The sequence below is a fragment of the Pogona vitticeps genome, chromosome 3 (assembly GCF_051106095.1).
Source record: "Pogona vitticeps strain Pit_001003342236 chromosome 3, PviZW2.1, whole genome shotgun sequence".
Classification (NCBI taxonomy): domain Eukaryota; kingdom Metazoa; phylum Chordata; class Lepidosauria; order Squamata; family Agamidae; genus Pogona; species Pogona vitticeps.
In genome coordinates, this window is record NC_135785.1 from 214,311,450 (window position 1) to 214,335,304 (window position 23,855).

The following is a 23,855-nucleotide window of genomic DNA, read 5'->3' on the forward strand; positions in this document are numbered from 1 at the left end:
CCTTCAAGCAGGTCACTTGTCACATTTCAGCTATTTCAAACTACACACTGGGAGCCATGCATGAAACCCAAATACTACAAGCAGTGCTCTGGTACCAGAAATAATACATGCCCTTTTGCACTGTGATGAGGGCACAGAAGCATGTACCAGGCAACAGATTTGTTATCTTACATATGGCATCCGGCCAGGGGCATCTAGAGCTCAGACATTTCAAGACGACTTCAACTAACTCTCTCTCTACCTCAGTGGTATACCATAGGTTGCCAGCATCCAGAACAAGGCAAGTATTGTGGGGTGCGGGTCTTGTGCCAGATCTGTTAGGCCAGTGGCCCCCAACCTTGGGCCTCCAAATGTTCTTGGACTACAACTCGCAGAAGCCTTCACCACCACCTCTGCTGGCCAGGATTCCTGAGAGTTGAAGTCCAAGAACATCTGGAGGCCCAAGGTTGGGGATCACTGTGTTAGGCAATGTGTGGCCTGGGAAGGGGGAAGAGTTAAAGAAACTCTCAGGGTGGTGCCATGAAGCGGCTGCAGAGCCACTCAAGATCCACCGTGATGGCGTTAGCACTTGTGGTGGCTCAGACTGCCACGCCAGGAAAGAGGAGCACGAGGAGCAGCTGTGGGAGGGCGCCAGACCAGCACACCCCTAAGAATTCTGAGCCCAGGGCAAAAGCACCTGTAGCTTTGCCTTCTTCTCTGTCCATCTCTTCATATACACAAACACACTCTACATCACCTCCATGCCCTGAGTTGGAGAGGTGAATTGAGGCTGTCACTGTTCAGATTCCTATAGTAATTCCCTTTCAAACACTTTGGAAGTAAAGTTATCAAACTATTTCTCGTTAGCTTCCACTGAGACCATATTTATCATCCTGGGTAGCTCATAGTAAATCTCCTACAAAAAATAACAGCCAACCAGTAACGATTATAAACAATAATAATGTTCAAAATCTTGACATAGCAAAATGCATTACAATCATTACAAAATTTAAGAAAATTATTTCTTATTTGCATGAGGGTACAACAATTAAGATGCAGTTTTATTATAAAGTGTCTGCATCAAATTAATATTACTTTGATAAGGGTTTTCCATATATTACTACCCTAGCTGAGATCGTAGTAGGCTTACTTCCTTGTATTTGCAGATCTATTTTTATTCAAAATAACTCTCAGTGGCTTCCTAAATAAATCCATGAGAGACTGCTGGCAAGTGCCCTGCCTAATTCCAACAGCAAGCTTGGTATTCTTATGACAAAAAGGCCTATTCTTTGGAGTAGCTGAACCTTGGAATGGAAAAGAAATAAGGAACAATGTAGGAAAGCAGTCTAATGCTATTGGTGTCTCACTCACATGGGGATGGGAAAATAGAGAATAGCTGACCTTGCAAGAGTAGTTCAATAGGAAAAGGTATTTTTTTGGGGGGGGGAGGTCTAGTTTTGGAATCATGCTTGCAAATAGAAATGTATTCTGTAGTGCTTAAACAGAGAAAACAAGACATACATAATGGTTAACATGTTTGTCACATTTTAATGCCAGAAACAAGTAACTTCTTAAAGCAATAACAAAACTTTAATGTATACCCCGAGTGTGCTTTTTATATTCTCATTCTGAAACTGAGGCAAATTTCAAAAAGTTCTTCAGCACAGAGCTTAGCAATAATTTCTAGGTTCTCTGCAATATAAGCAAAGCTTGAAAGATCTCCGTACATTCAAATAGCCTAACAAGTCTCTACATGTTTTAATTATTTAGCTAAACGACAAGTACAGCTTATGTTGCACTAGACTTGAAGGCTAAAATAATTAACACTATAATATCTAAGCACATGGAATGGACAAGCATGAATGTGCCTAGTGATTCCAATTGCTACAGTAAAATACAGTTATCTTCCTCCATAATTTTTCCAATATCCTATTAATTTTTCAAAACTGGAGGTAGATTTATAGTCATTTGCAGTTTATTTCCTTCTTCTTGCATTTCTGACAGTTCTAGAGGGAAAAAAACTGGCCACAGACCCATCAAACTCTCCTGCCCTGACTTAAAACGACTCAATGGCATATTCTTTATCAATAAAATTTAACAGCAATACTGTACTTTGAACAACATCAGCAAGCCTAAGAGAAACTGAGATGAGTTGAAAGAGTCACACAGAATAAACTCAGATTATTACGTGGGCTAAATCTAGTGGTACTCCAAGCAACAGGAGATCCACTGACACCAGTGAGACTCATGTCAGTGTTAAGAAGCTATTCTAACAAGTACTACATTTTGATTTAATCTCATGCCATTTTCAGTTAGGCTCCTGTAGGTTGCAGAAAATAAATACTCCAGCATATTGTTACTGCGGCCAAATAATTTTACCATACTGATATCAAATACACCTCATTATACTTTTATCCTTCCTTCATGCACTTAAAGAAGTGACTACAACTACTGAGGCTCATCTTGATCCTAAACTTGATTCTCTCCTATGGGGCTCCAATAAATGCAGACCAGGTTTTAGCATATAGGCCTACAAACACATAAACATTCCCACTGCTTAACTATAAGATGGTTATAATTATGTAAACAAGAGTATGACTGAAATTCCAGAGACTACATGGGGATGTTTATATTCTGGTGATGTACCAAGTTAGATGTCAACTTCCTTTATGCAGCTGCAGCCCTGGGGACACTTGACATGCTCGACATGGAGCAAATTGCAATTTCTGAACTGGCTCATGGAGAATCAAAAATGAAAAGCAGGAAGTGCTCATTATCTTTTTCATTTTCCACACAACTGCTATTCATAAAACATTTTTATTTATACTGAAAAGTTATGTACTTTTATCATCCACACAAAGACCACAGAAACAGTAACCCAAAAAAAGTTTTCTATTTGTGGAATAAAATATTAATTTTATGATTTACCCATTATAACATACATAGGAGTCAGAATTTTAGAATTCCAGATAATACCTATATAAAATCCCCCTAAATGCTTCATCAAATAGTTGAGTGGGGGGAGGCTTGGTGCAGTAATTCTTACAATAATCCGTAATTTATATACTGTATATAATGTGGATGGGGGTGAAATGAAAAATAGCCTACAGATATCCTCACAACTAGTTATATATAGCAAAGCCAGTTAAATCCAGGCACTAAAGGACAGTGATGGGGGAACCTCTTCTGATCTGCAGTACCTTAAGACTGGGTCCAGAACAAATACATCAATTTTAGATAAAACTATTGGAAAGAGGATTCACTAATATGCTAAGTTAGAAATAGCATTCTTTTTACTAAACCTTTAGAAGAACACTCTTTTAAAATTCATTATATATTACTATATTAAATTAGTAGTAAAAATATTGAACAGCATGTTTGCTCAGATATATGTACTGCTGAGTTTAATCATCATTATTCTCAAGCTAGCACATTATGCAATTGCAGCCTAATTCAATCAAGAACTTTGCTTGCTTCTTTGTGTGTATAAAACCAACAGGATGTGTCTAAGGTTTTGCATATACCTTTGGTGAAAGTCTAAGGAAAGTTGTACAGAAACTATATTCTGGGCTACTGGAAATGAATTTCACTCATTTAAAATACTTCTTCACTGAATTTTCCCTGACTAGCAGAAACAGAACTAGACATGTAACATAGCTTAGTAAACTTTTTTTTTTAAAAAAAAAAAGACAGATCAATTATTAGACCTACTAGGGCATAACACTGTTTATATAAGACTAAGTGCAATGTCCTGACCTCTGAATTTCCCCTATGACCTCAGAAAGAGAGCAGAACAGAGTCCCGTCTCTTGCCTCAGCTCCGATGAATTAGATACTTAGAAGACAACTCAATGCACAAAAATGTAGTCACACAAGGCATTTTAGAGATGTCCAAGCAACCCTGTAATAGGTTTTGGGTTTTGTTTTTTTTTTAAACGATGAGATCTGAAAAAATAAGTGCTGAGTAGGTCTGACTGAAGGGGAAATAATACCCCAGCCATGGGAGTGTGTTCATCACCACCAATCAACTCAAAGCTTCTTATTAAGTAGTACTTACAGAGCTCAGTAAAGTCACCTCCAAGAAAAACAATGTCCTGCCAATTTTTGTTTAGAACAAATTATACACTTGAAAGCTAACTTATGGAAATTCACGTTTATAATTAATACCAAAAATTCTGCATGATTTTTTTTAAGTTTAAAGACACTCACTGATTTTATTTTACTACAATTCATTATAAAGAGTATACTAAATAACTACTGAGCCAGCAAACTCAGCCTGGCACCCAGTCTGGTTGTCCAGGACGGGTGTCCAACTCACTACAGTCAGCTATCCCTACTGTTGGCCATACATGACTACATTGTCACGTGTAGGAGAGTGAGAAACTGAAACCCTAATACTGTTAAGTGCTAAGTTATTTGCTAACAGGTATGTAGAAACAAATACCCAATAATATGATAAATATAACTTCTTTGATTTTAAATGGGAACAATGTGTATGTAAGAATACAAGTTCAAAGTGTTAATGATGACACAATCCTCCCTTGACCCCTGCCCGGCCTAGCTAATCAAAGCAACCAGGCCTACAACAACCGAATGGGCCACGGTTTAGGACCTCAATATCTAGCGGAACACCTTGTCCCACCTAGATCTACCCAAACCATTTGTTCTAGCCAGGAAGGGCGGCTGAGGGGCCTAACACCAAGAAAGGACTGGAGGGAAAGAACAAGAAACTGGGCCTTCTCGGCAGTGGCCCCTCCACTTTGGAACAGTCTGCCCCCAAAGATCTGTCTGGCTTCCTCACTGGGTGTTTTTAAGAGCAAACTTAAGACCTGGCTCTTTAGGCAGGCTTTCCCTCCCATCATCACCTGATTTTCCCCTCATCTTGAACCATATTAATACTGCTTTTTATTTTATTATATGTTTTTATTAGATCTATTATTGTTAGCCGCCCAGAGTAGACTTCGGTCTAGATGGGTGGGGCATAAAATTTAATAAGTAAATATATAAATAAAAAGATATAAATGTAACATATAAATAAATGATAAAATGCTAAAAATCATGCCTCTAAAACTACAAAGGGGGTTTCAGTGTATTAAAGGTTGAACAGATCTCAGGACAGAATTGAAGGCATAAGGATACACTTAACATGAAAAATTTGTCTTATTTCTTCACAAGGAAAATACGAACTTAACGCAAGAAATGAAATCATACAACATCTGTAGCCAACATATTTTCAGAAGAAAAATAACACTGGAAAACTTTCATGTGTTTTCAGTGGTGAATCAAGAAGAAGCCTTAAAAGTTTATTTGCAGCCACATTCATTTATCCTGTCTGAGGCATTTATTAGTCATCTACTCAACTTGTGTAACGGGGGGGGGGTGGCAATTCCATAGCAGTGATGAAGTTTACCCAGCAACACTTGCTTAATGGGGGGGGCAGTTCTTGAAGGAAGCCTATTCTATTTCAATATATTAAGGAGTTCTAAATTATTTTAAATGTCAATTTGATCAATTCAAGAATATGAACAAGTACAGAACCATTCAGAAGATGATACGCTTAACATGAAAATTATATTTTAATGTAAATTTCTATATAAAATTTACAATAATGCATACACTAGAATTCTCCTACAAGATTACTTAATTTTCACCTTTCTTTCATTACACATATAATGGAGAGAAGAAAACAAGAGTTTCTTTGTTTGTGTACATTAGCTCAGAGCTGTAAAAGTCACTCAGTGGAACTTTACTACATTTTCACCCTTTCCTTGCTTGTAACAACATTTCTAGTCTCTAAAACTGCATAGTGTGCAGCCAGAGTAATCACCCTTCGCTCTTGATTCACAGAGCCTGAAGAAGCAGATTTTGTATTACACAAGGAACAGTTTTACCATTTATTATTTTGTTCTTCCAAATAAATGAATAACAAAAGTCCAAAACAACAATAAAACCTCTAGAAAACTAGAGAATCCATATTACATTTCAATGTAAACATAAGATTAGGGTTCATCTTTATGCCTTTCTCTTTATCACTTTTTATAGTCAAATACTTTTACTCAAAAACTCTGTGTGTGTATGTGTGTGTGTATATAACTACAATATACAGTACTGTTAACAGTTGAGAGTTCCTTTAAAGTAAGCATAGAAATATGAAACATATGTATTAATACAAAATAAGAAAATATTAGAGTGTGCAATTCGTATCATGCATAAAATGTGAAAATGTATGCTACCACAGTTAAAGTCAGACTCACAGCTGCAGACTACATTCCACCCCCTCCATTATTCCATACAATGGACCTGAGAATTTCCTCAAAAGGAGGCCACATAATGTCACCCATTAGTACAATGAAGTTTGCCTTTGTCAGAGCATGGCAAAGGCAGGACGGGGGGGGGGGGAGGAAAAAGGAGAAAGGGAAATGGAACAGTGGCCAATAGTAAAAACATACCTACAAGAAAATTCTCAGTTTTCTACTTGTAAGACTGAGCGGCAAACCTATACCCACTTACCTGAGGGTTAACTTTCATCAAAATCAATTGGATCGCACTCTGAGTAAATATATATATTACTGTGCTGCAAAAGATTTATACGTACTTACCCTGAAGTAAACCTCACTAGTGGGAATTTGTTTTGAATAAATATACACATATTTGTAAATACTGGGCAAAATCCTGTTGCATACGTAACTTTGTGCCAGTCTTTGGGAATCTCAGGACATGGGGGGGGGTTTCATATTTTAAAATCATAGCTGGATTGACAGCAACAGGATCACACGATGGTGATCCAGTATTTTTAAACAACTATTAAAGTCTCTCCCCCCCCCACACCTCAATTCCAAGCCCCCCAAAGGCTTCCCCACAGCAAAGTAGTGGCAGTTTCTGAAGCAAGGTAAAAGCCATCCTAGTCATATAATCTCAGATTTGCCAACAAACACTAGCCCTATTTGGACTGGAAGTATCCAGAAGGTATGGAGGTGTGCATGCTTCCCTTGCCTCTTGCTAAGCAACTATGTGCCATGAAAACAGATTTCATTTCAGATTACTCTAGTATTTCCACCCTTTGTAAATGTTTGTGTTCCACTAGTAAAATGTAAGCGGAGTATGTATCATTCTAATTAATAGTTTAACTTTTTAAATTTTTCCATTGTCAGTTTCCACATTTTGTGAACTGTTTCATATTAATTTTAAAGAAATTAACATGACCAGACGGTCCACGTCAGCTAGATTTTAACTATGGGGTGGAGGCCTGGAAAATTAAATTCTTTTTTTAGAACGGCAGCCTGTTTGTCGAGACTTGGTTGCCTGTGGCTAACACAGAAACTAGAAGCATCTCTGCAGAGCTTGCAAGAAGCATTTCTTGCATCTTTTCTCTCTCACCTCCAAGGCCTATGCCACGACAGACAGTAGATTTTTAATTATGCAACTATTTATTACAGATACCCATGAATGGTCCAAAATATAAAACCTCGGCGTTTCTATGGGCTATACATGCCAGAATGCTGAAAAACCCAAGACAGAGAAACAGTTGGTTTTTTTTAATCATTTTTTCCCTAGCAAAACATGTCTTCTTCTCATCCAGCCATATTCCTACTTACAGACGGCTCTATTTAATTTTTTTTTCTTCATTACAGCTTTTGAAAAGCGGGATAGTGTACAGTATTACTACTTTAAGGCTTTTCCAGCAGGATTTAACAAGTATAAGACAAAATGCTAGTCACAGCACATGTCTGGGTGGAGCAGAGAAACCTCAGAAATGCTGTGTGCTGAGCCAGATGAGCCAGAGTTCATGCCAACATGACAGTCATGTGCCCATCAGATGCATTTTTACAGAACAAGAGCACATGCCATGTTCAACTCTTTCATAGAGCTGTCCCAGACTGATTCTTTGTTTAACTGGCAGGCAAAAGAAAACTATCAGAAATCAGGTGTTGAATGCAAGTCAAACTAATCAGCAGCAAACCCTGTGGAAATGTGATGAAATGGCTGAGCTGCAAAAGTTGGCCCGGATACAGGATGGTAAGTGAAACTTCTGGGTGGGAAGTTTGTTAAAAGTGTAGGAATGACTTCGAAATCCATGTTCTCCTCTGTGCTAAGACTTGCTCTAATTTCTGATTTAGGTGATACAAATTGCACAAAGAAGTCTGCTCAGGTTATTATATACTTAACAAGGCTGCATACTAGTAATACTCTCAAATTCTAGAACTGTAGCATGCTCAACTACGGTGAAGCAATGCAAAGTTACATTTCTCTTGAGAAAAGAAAAATCTAAGTAGAAGTCACCATCTGGCAATAGATATGAAGTGCACATATCAGGGAATTCATATTTACTGGAGAAGACAAAAGTCAATAAAAGAGTACTGAAGGCAGAAATAGAAGCCCAGTTCAAATTATCTTAAGGTAAAAGGTAAAGGTTCCCCTTGACAATTTTAGTCCAGTCGTGTTCGACTCTAGGGGGCAGTGCTCATCCCCGTTTACAAGCCATAGAGCCAGCGTTTTGTCTGAAGACAATCTTCCGTGGTCACATGGCCAGTGCGACTTAGACACGGAACGCTGTTACCTTCCCACCGAGGTGGTCCCTATTGATCTACTTGCATTTGCATGCTTTCGAACTGCTAGGTTGGCGGGAGCTGGGACAAGCGAAGGGCGCTCACTCCGTCACGTGGATTCAATCTTACGACTGCTTGTTCTTCTGACCCTGCAGCACAGGCTTCTGTGGTTTAGCCCACAGCACCACCACGTCCCTCAGTTCAAATTATCTTATATGAATGTATAGCTTGCATAATTAAATTGTAAACTACCCAGAAATTGCTTTAGGTGCTATGGGGCGGTATATAAGCAGCACACTTTGCTTTTACCTTATCTTAGATCAGAAACATAGTCACTGTTTACAAGATTGAAAATAAATTTATTCCTTTGTAAGTCATTTTAATTAATAATGGCCAAAATCTTATTCCTTAAACTAGGAAATTGTACTATAATAGGCCCATTCAATTAATGAAGATTTAGTCAACTCCTCTATAAATTCAATTGATTCATATGAATCAAATTGATTCAAATGACAGAGCAATCTGTAAATTAGATGAACAAAATAAATAAGCACGTGAACAATGTTCATCAACTTGTTTTGTGCTGCCATCTAGATTCACTCTGAATGTAATAATAATCTGTTGGTTGTTTTAAAAGTTTGTTTACTAACCATTATTTCTAAGTATCCTTTCCCAAAGTTTATAGGTTCCTTTCCTCTCCTGCTGAAAACTTAGTAAAAACTAGAACTACAGTTAAGTCACCACTTTAATTCCTTGATGAAAGTACAAATTTGTGAAGTGAACAGTTTTGTTTTATTTTTCAGTGCCAATGCACACAAGAATTCTGCCCAAATTGCTGCCTAATAATTAACACATAAAAACAATAAGACAAACATATACATCACATCTTTAGCTTATACGATAAGTAACTTAAGACAACTCCAAAACACTTTAGGCTGAATATGCTTGCATATTCTCTCATGAGGAACTCTGCTAAGGCACAGTATGTTTCCTATTAGACAAAGCAATCTCACCCACTAGCAATTATATGTGAATATACTTCCTTGCTGTACAGATTAGGAATGTCCACAGTTGTTCGCTGGAAAGAGAGTAGCTAGCCATCTATAAGTTGTGGGTAAAGGCTGGCTGGGTGATCAAACGACAGTCTCCCCAAATCTTAGCCTTGGGTCCCCAGAAGTTCTTGGACTACAACTCCAAGAAGCCTTCTCCACTAGCTGTGCTGGCCAGTTATAATACAAAAACATGTGGAGACCCAAGATTAGGAACCACTGATCTGGTTTTCACATGCAAATATTCTCACATGGTGAATGCTTGCTCTTAGTGCATACTCTTCCAAATGCCCATCTTTCTCAACAGTACATCTTCTCTCCACCATTTCAGGCTATAATGCCTGAAAGAGATGCATTACTTCTGTATACCAGCACCACTTAAACAAAATACATTGCATTTCCAACTGTATTCCCTTTGTTAAACTTTACTGTTGATGAAGTTACCAGAAAATGGAAAAAAAAATGAATGAGATACTGATACTATTGCTACAATGTACATTTTACTAAAATTTTCTTGATCAGAAAAATGTGTTGCACATTAGAAAATCAGAAATATTTGCTATATATCAATGTACTTGGAAGGTTGTTTCCAATCAACATCCTTGAGTCTTTCCACTCAGAAATGCACATCTATTACTCACTTTTGCAGAGAACCAGTAAAGTAGTGATTCTGCAACTGTATTCTCGAAGGCTTTCACAGCCAAGATCCAATGGTTGTTGTAGGTTTTTTGGGGCGGTTTCGCCATGTTCTTAAGGTTTTTCTTCCTAACATTTTGCCAGTCTCTGTGGCCAGCATATTCAGAGGATAATAGTCAGAACTCTGTTCTGTGCTCTGGTGCAGTTTGTGGGATAGCTGAGTATTTATAACTGTGGGATCAGTTTTTGTCCTTCACAGTTCCAATTTACACAGTCTATCAGTGTTTTGATTATGCCTCTCTTTTTTTAGACCTTGTCATGGTCATAAGCAAATCTGACCTCCTATTGGGGCACAAGGTCTACAGAAAAACACCACACACAGACATGACATCCAAGAAAGGGAGTTGGCTCTCTATTTCTTTTTCCATGGTGAACTGTATATTTGGGTGGCTGCTGTTGAGGTGGTTGAGAAATTCTTTCAGTTTTTCTTCACTATTGCGAAACAACGTCCACAGAAAACCAACCCACACGTACTGGTACTTACACAAAAATTCCAACCACCACCCACGACAAAAAAGAGGCACAATTAAAACACTGGTAGACCGTGCAGATCGGAACTCTGAAGCTCAATTTCTCAGCACCGAACTCAACCATCTCAAATGGGCCCTACAGGCAAATGACTATTCCAAGAATGAAATCACAAGAGCCATCAAACCACGAAAACAACAACAAACTGAAGAGGACAAACAGCCAGCCACAAATAAAGTATTTCTGCTATACATCAAAGGGGTCATGGACCACATGGGGAAATTTTGTTGGAAAAAACACAACCTAAAAACATTATTCAGGCCCACCACAAAAATACAACAAATGTTATGGTCAGCAAAGGACAAAAAGGACCCCCTCACCACTGCAGGAGTATACTGGATACCTTGCAGTTGTGGCCAGGTATATATTGGAAACACAAAACGCAGCATTCACACCAGAAACAAAGAACATGAGAGACACTGCAGACTAAAACAATCGGGAAAAATCGGCAGTAGCTGAACATGCCCTAAAATACGCTGGACTTGAAATTCTATTTCAAAACACAGAAGTACTGGACAAAACCAGCAATCATTATGTTAGGTGGCACAGAGAAGCCATTGAAATCCACAAACATCAGCAAAAAGCTTCAACAAAAAATAAAACTCAACAAAGCCTGGCTCCCAGCATTGAAAAATACAACCTGCAAAAGGTCAACAAACTCTACCAAGCCACAAGGACCAGTGAACACTGCACACAAAAGACCAGCTAACAACACCCATCAATCATAGTGACAGATCATCTCTCCCCTTATCACAAGAATACACCCACAACAAAAAACACGCTGATCACCATAATCACCCAATCTCCAGAAAAGTACAAAAGCTGATCCGAGAGCTATAAATATTCAACTATTCCACAAACTGTACCAGAGCACAGAGTTCTGACTCTTGTTCTCTGAAGATGCCAACCACAGAGACTGGCGAAACATTAGGAAGAAAAACCTTAAGAACACCGCCAAACAGCCCCAAAAAACCTACTACAACCATTCTGCAACTCCTTGTTACTGACCACACATCATTCTTATAGGGGTGCGATGAACTTTTAACAATATGATCAAAAACAGTCCATAATAATACAATTTCCCTATTTAGGCATTATAACCTAATACTGTGTAGGGCTTTAAGTATGGCAGACACATATTAAGTCATATGCCCTATATCTCCACATACCAAGAATGTCATGCATTCTGAAGTGGTGTCTGCATGTTCAGACAGTGCTTGTATGATCAGAAGACCTGGTTTTTCAGATATGGCAATAATGTAAGCAATATAAATAAATCTGTGAATCATATGGATGATTCACCAGAACTTCACTTTGAATGTGAGAAAATATGGATGACATCTGGGCACTGGGAAACTTGTGATAAGACTTATTTGCATCCCCATCATACATAAAGCCCTAAGCCGTTTCAGGCTTTAACACCTGAATAGGGCAAATGAGACAGCCTATCAAAGCATTAGAGGTGAACACAAAGTAAAAATAAAATGTAAAACATTTTCATCTATAATGCTTGCACATGGTAACAGAACTATCCCTTCTACAACTACAGCCTATCAAAGGTATTTCAATCCCCACTTGAAATGCAAAATTGGAACAAGTGTCTTTTCTGCATTTTTTGCATTTTGTACAAAATGTGAGTAATGGCTTTCTGTAAGTGCATGCACACATGCATGCATTCATACACAAATGTGTGTGCGCACACACACAAAACACAAAAAGGTACAGTGAGTGGCCAAGAAGTCTACCCAGTGCTGCTACAGTTGGTAGCTCATACAAGAAGGCTAGTTATCAGATTCTCTGACAACACATTTCAGTCTTACAAATAGACACTCTTCATAATCAACATTACTGCCCATCTTGCAGCAAGGAGAAAAGTATTTGTGCTTTCTGAATTACTACATGAAGATGAACCTGCACATCAGATTTAGCAACAGCAGCACTAAATCCCCACTGGTTAAATGCTTCCTTTGGTAATTCTGAGATACACACAATTTTATCACACTTTGAGCCACATACACCCCAGAATTGCCAAAAGAACCCTTTAAATAACAGCCACTTGCCCCAGTTGACAGCATAATCCCTTCTGCTCTTGTGGAACCACCCAATAGGATTTTAGCCAAGGCCTCTACATTTTCTGAAGCTAGTTTTGTTCTGTATTTTTCCATCAAAGTGCTAAAGTAGTCCTTTCTCTATTTGTTACAAAGATTGATCAAGTGTATAATCTCTATTGTAGAAGACTGTTAAAAAAATAATTCAGAATCCTACAAAAAGTCCTTTATAGCAAGAACTGAAACAGAAAGAAATGACACATACAAACAAGCCATGAGGCATTTCTCCCATCTGTAAGCTGTGGGAGAGAGATATAATGGCTGTCTGTCAGTTGTTTCACCAGGTTTTAAAGACATCACCAACAAACCTTGTATCAAAGAAAGTTACTACAGTATACAAATCACTGTTAGTCAAATGGCACATACTGCCAGGACAAAACTAAGATGAATTCAACCCTCCTGACACCACATTTTTTATAGTCCTTCAGTAACCCAGTCACTATCAGACTCAAGCTGGTTTAAACAATCCAGCCTTAATCGTTGCCAGCTTGTCTAAACATCTGCCAAGAGACTGGCAGCTTAACAGGGCAGCATGTAGATCAACCACTTGCCTGATGGCAGAATGAGAGCATTTTCAGAGTAGAAAGCATTTGCCACAAGGGACAAGTGTGACTGCTCTCTGCCCTCTTGACACCTGACACTAAAGTGCACTTTGCACCTGGCAATATCAAATAAAATGAAGAGGGAATGGCACCTTGCAATGATGCCACTCTGCTTGTAGCAGATGCTGACCTTGCTGATCAGCATACGAAATGACAGAGGGAACAGAAGACGTAAACAGCAAGATATTCTGAGTAATTTTTTTCACACCTACTGTCAACATGCTTAGGGGAGGAGTTAACCTTGCCCCACTCTAATACATTCTTTATGGCTTCACTGCCATATCTGGAGAGCAGAAACTCCAACTTTAACAGGCAATGACACCATTTTCAGTACAAATCTCATTCTATTTGCAACTCCTGTATTCACCCAGGCTTCTACGTTTATAAAGTTTTTACGCTTTCTTCTGCTAACATCTGAACGTTGGAATATTTTAAGAAACTGCTCTATTATTTATTTCTGTATCTGTGACGAGAGGTACTGGAAAATGTATTTGAACAGAGTACAGTTACATTCAGATGACTAGCCATGTTAGTGTATACAGAATGTATACAGTCTACAGAATAAAGAAAGTGTTAGTCATTTGCTGTCTGTGAACTCCAGCAGCTTACATTTAAAACAAAACATTTTCTGATGAAAAAAGACTTAAAGCTACCTCTACTTCAAAGCGAAGAACTCTTTCTGAAGGTGTGAGCAGACACGGGAATTTGAATCCTGGTCACATTTAAAAGGCTTTCATCTTTGCTGAAATCTATTTTATCTCATACTACAGCGATCCTTCATTCACATGGGAGATGTTTCTTCTCCCATGAGAAGGATCCAAAGAGCACTTCAGATGGCTCCATTTTCTCCCTCTTTCGGTTACTGATGCCTGCATCAGCCTTTTCCCACCTTTTGTCATGGCTGTCATTCCAGTGGCCATGAGAACTTCCCTCTTTTTGTTCTTTAATATAGTTAGTGGCAGATCACTACAGCAATATATTGATCTACCATGGATACTCCCTGATATCTGAAATAGTGCTGCGTCACTTACGAGAATATTACCAAAAAGTTGTAAGAAGAGGAAAAAAGAGGAGAAGGTATCTCTGCTGTCCTTTCCCAACCCACTGTATACATCACAGGGTTGTCACCACAGAGAATGCCTCCCACAGCTCTGTCTGGAGTGAATTAAGCAACCACACAGACTCCAATCACACCAAATAAACTGCAGCCTTAGCACTGTGCCAGAAAGGAGAACAGCTCACAAAGGGGACAGTACGAATCGCTCTTACTTAAAACCCACATGGTTACTGGAATATAGACTGAAACAAGCCACACCAAAAGTTTAAAAAACAATAATAGATAGCTGTATGATGGTCCGATTAATCCCCAAGTGTCTAAAGAAAAACTATACTGCTTTCAATGTTATTTCCCCCTACTTCTTTCAAATTTAAAGGCTGGATGCAGGAGCTATCTAATGTGAATGAAATAACTCAGCTCATGGATGGTGCCTCCGTCTTGCTCCCCAGGCACTACAACAGCTCATCTCATTCAGTAGGGTCCATGAGACTCATACAGTGACCCCATTCAGGCACTCTCTCATCTTGGCCTTCCTCACACAGTTACTCTGAAGACAAAATGGGGAGGAGAGCTATTATATCAAAGACCCTGAGCTCACTGGGGGAAAGTGGGATGTAAATGCAACTCTCAAATAATAATTAAGACTGGCCTATGTGCCAACTGGCATTTGTTATATAAACTGGACATGGATTAAAAGAACCAACTTCTTCAATGTTTCTCAGCTGACCTGGGGAAATATCCTGTGTGCCACATGAAGATAGGGACATTGCTATTTTAATGATCATACAAAACAGTGACTTTTAATACTCTCATTAAAGGTAAAATAGAACATTTGCTATAACGGGTAGAGGAAAAATTAAACATTATCTATCTTCTTCATAATATAGGCCATTCTGAAACATTTTATAGAGTTGTTTTTTGGGGGGGGGCAGGGTCAGATAAAAGCACTCTTGAAAAAAAGCTTGTTTTGCACCTTTATAAATTTTTTACTGTGATTTACACTAGGTAGTCTGCCAATTCTAACACTACACCAAAGCCAGTGCCCTGAAAACTCTTTGACAAAGACTGCGGAACCTGCTTATAAGGCTGCTACATAGAATAAACCCTGGAGAGCTGCAGAAACCCCACAAGGGTAAGCATTCACTACTAACACTATATGGAAGACTAAAAGACTTATTGCTCCTTTATTGGTATGCAACAAGGATCATTTATCCTTACCAACATTACTGAACATTTCTCAAAGAGGTCAAACCCATCTCCTGAACATTGCCTTATTTAATGCTATCTTTCTCCAATAAAGTTATGGTCTATTTAACACCACTTATTAGTGTCTGCCTCTTTCTTATGTGCCCCAGGCTAAAATAACCTAAACAGATAAATCTACGTTGTAGCAAACTCCATCCTGGATGACTGATCTACATTGTAGCAAACTCCAACCAGAGACTGAACCAAAAACAAGACTTATTGTTGAAGTTACTGTACTTGTTTTTGATAAAACCTGGGCAGACAGAAACCTGGAAGTTTCAAAGATTGCCTACCATATCATACACAATACTTAGACCTCTATATAGCTCACCCAAAACTGGAATATGTTGGATGTCATCTACGGACATAAAATTATTTGCATGTGATGAAAACATGTGTCCTACAGATGCAAAGGAGAAATAAATATAAGTAGCATTGGTTGAAAATACATGATTAGAGTTAAATAAGCCATCATGGTATATGAACTATATGATATTACACAAATCCTTCTTGCTACATAATTGCTAAGATTGAAAATCTTAATAGTGTTCACAATGCCACATTTAAAAGTATCAGAATCATTAGATTATAGACTATTCAGCAGCAGTTTGAGTTTATTTGCAAGAGTGTCTCCAATTTGTAGCATAAGGGCACAGAATGTTTTTAATCCTTGAGGCTACGAGCCAACTAAAGACGATCCCTTTTATACAACAGAGAGAGAGAGAGAGAGAGAGAGAGAGAGAGAGAGAGAGAGAGAGAGAGAGAGATTACTAGCCTGAAGGTCAAATCACATAGGATTTATCTTTCATTTTTGCCCATATGGCAAACTATAAGAATCTCATGATATATAAGGAAAATCACAGGTGCAAATGCAGTTCCTTTCACTATATATACTGATACACACATTAGAAACCTACTCCTAGTTGTCTAAAACAGGCAAATAAAGAGGAACGTGTGCTAGTCTTATGTGTAATTATATGCATTTAAATTTTCTACACAGTGGCATTATCAATACAAAAAAATGTTTTACACAACTCGTCTTTCTATTTCACATAATGCCTTTGAAATTGGGATCTGGGTCAAAATTCCCATAGATGAGGAAAGATGTGGAAACAGGTGCAGGGTTCTCTGCTACCAAGCCCCACCTTTGAGATTTATTGAGTATGTTGTAAAAAGCCCAGCAAGTGTAGGAAGCTTAATCAAAATGACACAAATTTCTGCTTTTGTAACTGCACTATGAAACAGAGGAGGCAAAGCAAATGTACCAACTGACCTTAAACTATGTAATCCACTGACCAAATATGAAGTATGTGATTCCCAAGTTACTTCAGTGAACCAAAGTTCTATACTCACTGTTCTCAGTAATACCGAGTTTACTATTCAAATTCTTCTTTCAATTATTTTATTGAAAACAAAAGAGAGGTATTGGTAGATTGCCACTGATTAAAGGCTTCCATTTGAGATTCTGTGATGCACAGAAAGTTGCATGCACTCCAAAACTGCAAAAGAAAACCTTTAATCAGCAACTATGTGCCACTGGTAATAACAGCATCCCTGTTGTAAAGGTAGACTCTACCCAACAGGACTGCAACCTGAAAATAAACCAAAAGTTGTGTAAGCAAGTGGTCTAGGTCAGTGGTTTTTAACCTTGGGTTACTCAAGTGTTTTTGGACTGCAACTTCCAGAAGCCTTCAGCACCAGCTGTGCTGGCTGGAGTTTCTGGGAGTTGCAGTTCAAAAACACCTGAGTAACCCAAGGTTAAGAACCACTGGTCTAGGTCATCTTTCAGAGCTCCCTTCTCAGTCAAATAAAATACAATAAAACATGGTGTTGTTCATCTTTCTAAAAGAGCCAAGATATAATGTACACAAATCCAGACCCAGCAGGACTACCTTTGATCTCTGCTTGCAGGAACTTTTAGATTATGCCTAAATAATTCATAGCCAGTTTTTTTTAAATACAGTACTAAGTATTTTAAATGTTCTTTGAATAATGAATATTCATACCGTAGAACAGTTGCTGCTCATTATAATACATAAAGGACTTCACATTTTCTGTCTAAATTCAGTATGTATGGTTCTCTTACATCTATGGCATCTTTGCAATATTACTACGTATTATTATATTATTAAAGGCACTGTTAGCAACACTGATTAGAATTAATGTTACATTAAAAAACCCAATAAGAGTGCAGATATACAACACTTACTTTTACTGCTGTGGAATCATCCTGTTTGAAATTACATACCAAGAAGTAAAGAAACCAAGCTAAATAGACAGAAGTAAAGAAACAACTCTAGGTAGACAATGCAAGCCTTTACTCAGACGTTTTTATTAAGAAATGTCCCAACTGTGCTCAGACAGACTTGCATCTAGGTAAATATGCATAAGTGTTTGAACTCAGTAGTGTTTAAATTTAGACCTATAAGGAGATCACACTGACTTCACTTTATACCAAAGAATCAATCAGTTCCACCTCATAGAAAGAACTTTGAAAAAACCTTGAAAAAAAAACTTCTGGAAACTTATGAATACCAAAAGAGATACCAGAAGTACCTCTAAGACTAACAAGTTTTTACTTTTCATAAGCTATTCTTCTGAGGTGTGCTCAGACATATTAAAATTATCAAAACCAAAAACTAGTTAGTCTTAAAGATGCTACAAGACTCCTGGTTTTTCTGCTATAAAAAAGTAAGTGTGAAACACCAACATTTTCACACTAAGGGTATAACTTTAACCATAAACAGAAACAGAAACATGGTGAGGTTTTTCTTTTATTTTCTTACTATATGTCTGGATTTTTGTTTCACTGCCTCCTCTCTGGCCCCCTTATCTCTCAATAATGCCCCCCCCAATTCTCTTTTCCCCACTCTCTGCTTAATATAATATTTTAAAAAAAACCCAACTCTGGTCCAAGACTTTAGACTAGAATAATTACATAGATTGGGTTCTGATGCAAAACTTGATTATTACAGTAACACAAGCAGGATGTAGTTCAATAGAAAAAAGATGTAAAACATAACACTGAGTATATTACTCAACATGGGGCATGAAATGAAATTAAACTTAACTTGTAACAGTTTGTTTCAATTAGTCTAGATGTAGATTCTGCAAATAAGTGATTTAAATAGTCCTGATTCTATAAACCTTCTAGAAAGTAAGAGAGTGAATTTTTCTGATCATATTCATAGGAAACAAAGGGGCAAAGGTGCCTAGAGCATTAAGGCAGTGAATAAAGAGAAATCAAAACAGGCTTTGCCACCAAAGTCTCCAGTATAAAGACAATTTAACTCCAGGCTATAAGTGTATTTTTATGTACTGGTATACTTATACAGTATATATATATTTACATTTGTTCATATGCATGTGGAACTAATGCTGGATGGCTTAAGAGCTGGAAGCTGAACTAAATGAAACAAACTTGATGGCAGAACTCCATAAATTTCATGGATTTATACGGGCCTACGTTAGTTACTTTAGCATAGTAAGTCACAACTAAAGCAGACTCATTTGAATCTATGGAACTTAGAGAGGAGTTGACTCAGCAAATTGTGCTGATTGAATAGGCTTATTCTGGTGTGACTTACTATATTAAGCAGCAAGAGTTTAGCCAATATTTTGTAAAGATGTGTACGAGATCACTTGATCAAACTTAGAAGTCAATGCCGGGCTTTCAAATGTTTTCTGATTTAGTCTGGAGCAATAGGAGCGCAATTCAATTCAGTCTGTGCTCCAGATCAAGTTGATTTGTAGGCCTTCTACTGGATTGCACTGGAAAACTAAAAAGGCTTTTTTGTTTTGTCTGTTTTTTTAATGACACACATGAAATGTGGAAACAGACTCTACAGAGGAAGTACTTGTGTTAAAACTCAGACAGCTAATTTAATAGTTTGTGTAGTAGGCAGTGGAAGGAAGGAAGGAAGGAAGGAAGGAAGGAAGGAAGGAAGGAAGGAAGGAAGGAAGGAAGGAAGGCAGGCAGGCTTAAGTGATTTGTGATTTGTGTCCAATCCAATTCAGTCCATGCTCCAGAATCAAATCAATCTGCACATTTCTTTCATTTTACCACAGAACCAAATCTAGCCATTAAATTTGTATCTAGAAATGTTACATTTGTCAAAACCTTCAAACAACCCTGTAAAGAGACCTTTACAGGGACCTTTGGGTAATGTGGGTGGCATAATTAATTAATAAATAAATAAATAAATAAATAAATAAATAAATAAATAAATAAATAAATAAATAAATAAATAAATAAATAAATAAATAAATAAATAGGAGAATATTGGTACACTACATTATAAAGGCTGAGCATATTCTCCGATATTGTGCCCGGGCTAAAATTTAAACACAATAATTGTTAGCTCTCATCCTTGTCTGTTCATAAGCAGCAATACAAGCAAAAGTTCTAAATACAGTAGTGAAGGGTAAGAATACTCCTTGTACAAAAAACAAGTTTAGCAATTCCTGAATAATCTTGTTTTTAAAAATTGGAACCTTCAATGTTTCATTCCAACAAACAAATTTTCCCACTCCCATCCCATCAGAAGTTGGACAAAAACAGACATAGACTATAAAAAGTTATTGGAAGTATTTAAAAGAACTAATGGTAACAGTCGAGGATAATTTGTGTCAGTGATACAAACTGCAACCTACAAGACAGCAAGTCAGGCTTTGTTGTCTGAGAACTTACAGACTCGGATGGAGTGCAATACAGTACAGTACTTAAATGACAATTCATTAGTTGTAATACTCTAAGATGCTGACAGAGGGAAATGCCATCTTGTCTTTGTCTTCATGTTTATTCTCAAAGTTTTGCCCACTTATTTATTCAATAACCTGTTTTTTTCTCTATTTACTATAAATTTCCAGAATTTGAAATTAGTTGGAGTGCTTCTCTGCTACGTTATTAAGCTACATTAGGGCCTATAAGGAAGATGTAGACTTTCCATATTGCCTATGAAAACCTATGCAGAGCTAATTTCAGAAAAATCAATAGCCAAAATACTCAGTTTTTAATCATCTTCACACAGATCTTGCTTTTTGGCAGCAATCCTACAGCAGCTTCCCAAAAGCAAATCTCACTGATAAAAATCTTGTTGCATAGTGTAGTAAATCACACTACAGTGGTAGACCCATTGGGGATTTCGTGAGTCAACTCCTCCATAGGTTTCATTGATTCAAATAGACTGACTCTAACTGACTATGTTAGGGCCATTTGAACATATGGAGGAGTTGACTCACCATATCTCCATTAATGCAATGGGCCTACTCTAGTTGAATTTACCATTTTAAGCAACAGGATTTGGCCACTGAGCTCAATAGGCTTTATTCCTGAGTGAACTTTTATAGGACTGCACTGTAAACACTATTTCTTTATATTAAAAAATATCAAATAAGGTGTGGTGTAGTGGACAGTGCTGGACTTCTATTCAAGAAACCTGAGTTCAAATATCTGCTCAGACATAGAAACTCGGTGGGGGCAGCAATGGTAAAAGCATTTCTTAAATATCTTGCATATCTGGAAAATACTACTAGGGTAATTAAGCTGATGGATTATAATGCACACATTATGAAAATGCTGTTTTTGTGCATCACAACATCAACTAGTTCTTATGGGGTAAATACTACAATTGGCTCAAGTATTCTTCACTTTGATTGACATGCTGCAATCCACAATATAAGAAGCAGGAAGTGAGAAAGTGGAGAAATAATCAACTGTCCTGCCTATTCCTCAAACAGACAAGTATGTACACACAGGAAGGGAAACAAAAGATGAATGCAAACTTATATATCAGCTGAAGTTGAGGAAATTTCATATCCTGTATGAACAGTAAACTAACACATACAGAATACATGTACAATTTAAAGCAAGTGAAGTAGAATGAGGAAATAAATAATGAATTCCACAGCACCTTACTGACTCCTGGGCTTATTGTGAAGGGACATGACTATTATTTATTATCATTATGCTTATCATTATTACCATTATTATTACCATTAATACTTGCAAAAGAATTTAGGAAGCAACTCTACCACACTGGTATGACTTCGTTTGCATCCATGATTAAATAAACTTCCCAGCGCCAAGAAACCGAGTTCAAACAGTGACTAATAGCCACTAATCCCTCTATCTGTTCAATGATCTTGCCCTCCTTCCATTTATCACACTTGTCACTTTACACAGGAGAATAAACTTTTAACTGAGGCAAGCACATCAAAAATAGTAATACAGGCCTATTTTTGCAAGGACGTTTGTTAGTAAAAGAGGTGAGTGAGACAGTTTCCTCCGGTGACTGTGATTTACATCCAACATTGTGGTAAAGAGCACTCCAAGAAATAATGGAAACTCCTTGAGTTGGTGACATTACTCAGGAACTGAAGAAAAAAGCAGACAGAAGGTTTCAGGTTTAACCCATTCACCTGTCCTACTCCCACAGAGCCAGCTGCCCAAATGTAAAGTAAACCCTGCCTCCTGGGTTATTTCACATTCAGCACATGGGAAGTAGCTCCTTTTCCTCTCCAGACAGTTCTCATGTCACCTCTGATCAAGGGAATAGGTTTCATAGGATTGTAGCAAATGTTTGTGGTTAGACTGAACGATATAGCACATGTGCCATGCTTTCAGACCTAGCTAGAAAACCTATGGCTATTTTGTAGGAAATGGTGAACATGTAACCGTTTACAGATACATCAACTATTAAGGCCTACTGTAGTGAATATTCCAAAGTAATTATAGCTCAAGCCTAAAATTCACTTTGTATATTATCTTAAAGTTGCCAACTCATGGTGGGTTTGAGCACAGGCTTCAACTTGCTAAAGTAAGCTAAGAAAAGAAAGAACCCCTCTAGATGGATGAAGCAGGGATTATTAAAAAACAAGAACTTATCCGCCTAAGGCTATAAACCTATGCTTACTAAATTCAACCGGCTTGCCTTGTTCCAAGTAAGCATACATAATAAACTTGGTTAACGCATCAGATAATAATTCTACCTTGATCCCTAACATCCCTTCCTCGGACTTCACAAGTATTCTCATGGAGGCTCATTCCAAGCAAATCCATGTCTAGAACTTAGAACAAAGCATCAATGACTTTACACTTCCACACAAATATTTCAACGACCAAGATGGTGTGTCCTTAAGGAGATTTTGAGAGACTCAAAACCTAGTGTGTTAATCACACTTCTAAGTGCCAATTTCCACCAGTCTCTCTGACCTCCTCCCACCCGCCTCCACCAACACCATTTCCAATTCTCTGGAACTGAATCAAGAACACTACTTATATCCTATGGGAAGAAGAAATCATTTCCTCCAGTTTATTTATGATCTATTTTAATTACAGTTCTTGGATACATCAAACAAGTACTAATAGGCCCCTTGATGCCGACTAGGGTGGCTGGTGGGAGCAGGAAGGATACAGGGGGTGGGGGGAGAAGTTTAACCTACAAGATCTACACTAGCTCACATACAGGAAGATGAGTAGCACATATTTATTAAGGAGTAGCGCACCCCGTCACCGCACCAGTCGAGATTTCCTGGCCACACACGCACAAGCTTAAATAGATATGGTTCCAGAGTGCTGTCCCGCAGACTTAAGTGGACTGGCCAGCGCAGAGGCACCTGTGGGCTGGTCTTTTGGTACCAAAAGTCTTGCTTTTCCTTCCCAGAGGTGGGGGTGCAAAGTCGTACCATTCATGGGAGAGGGGATTCAGTTCTACCAAAAGAGGGGAAACCATTTCAATAGGTATATAAAAGGGGGGGGGGAAGTGTCCTAAAAGTGTAAGGAAACGACGTTTAGAAAAATTTGTTCAGCATCTTCAGTGCCTCATGGCTGGTCAGAGGATGAGAGTTAGAAAGAAAAGCTGTCGAGAATTTCCATTGTTGTGAAAGGGAGATTCAATACATTTTTTAATTCGGGGGCCCCCTTAGCCTACCAAGAATCAGAAACGCATTGTTATACTCAGATCCTGTCCCAAATTCCAGGCTGAGGACGACAGTCCGCCCTTGTAGCGACACCACAATAGCAGCAATACTACATAATTAAAAAGT

The 23,855-nt window shown here is 38.0% G+C and overlaps 1 protein-coding gene and 1 long non-coding RNA gene across 7 annotated transcripts in view; one reads left to right on the forward strand and one right to left on the reverse strand.

Annotated features, from left to right (window-relative positions):
* Positions 1–23,855, reverse strand: part of ROBO1 (roundabout guidance receptor 1) — a 769,638-nt gene that overhangs the window by 335,856 nt on the left and 409,927 nt on the right. The window lies entirely within an intron of this gene.
* Positions 477–23,841, forward strand: LOC144587755 (uncharacterized). The gene is made up of 2 exons (XR_013542901.1): positions 477–7,994; positions 15,570–23,841. It is a non-coding gene; the product is annotated as an uncharacterized LOC144587755 (long non-coding RNA).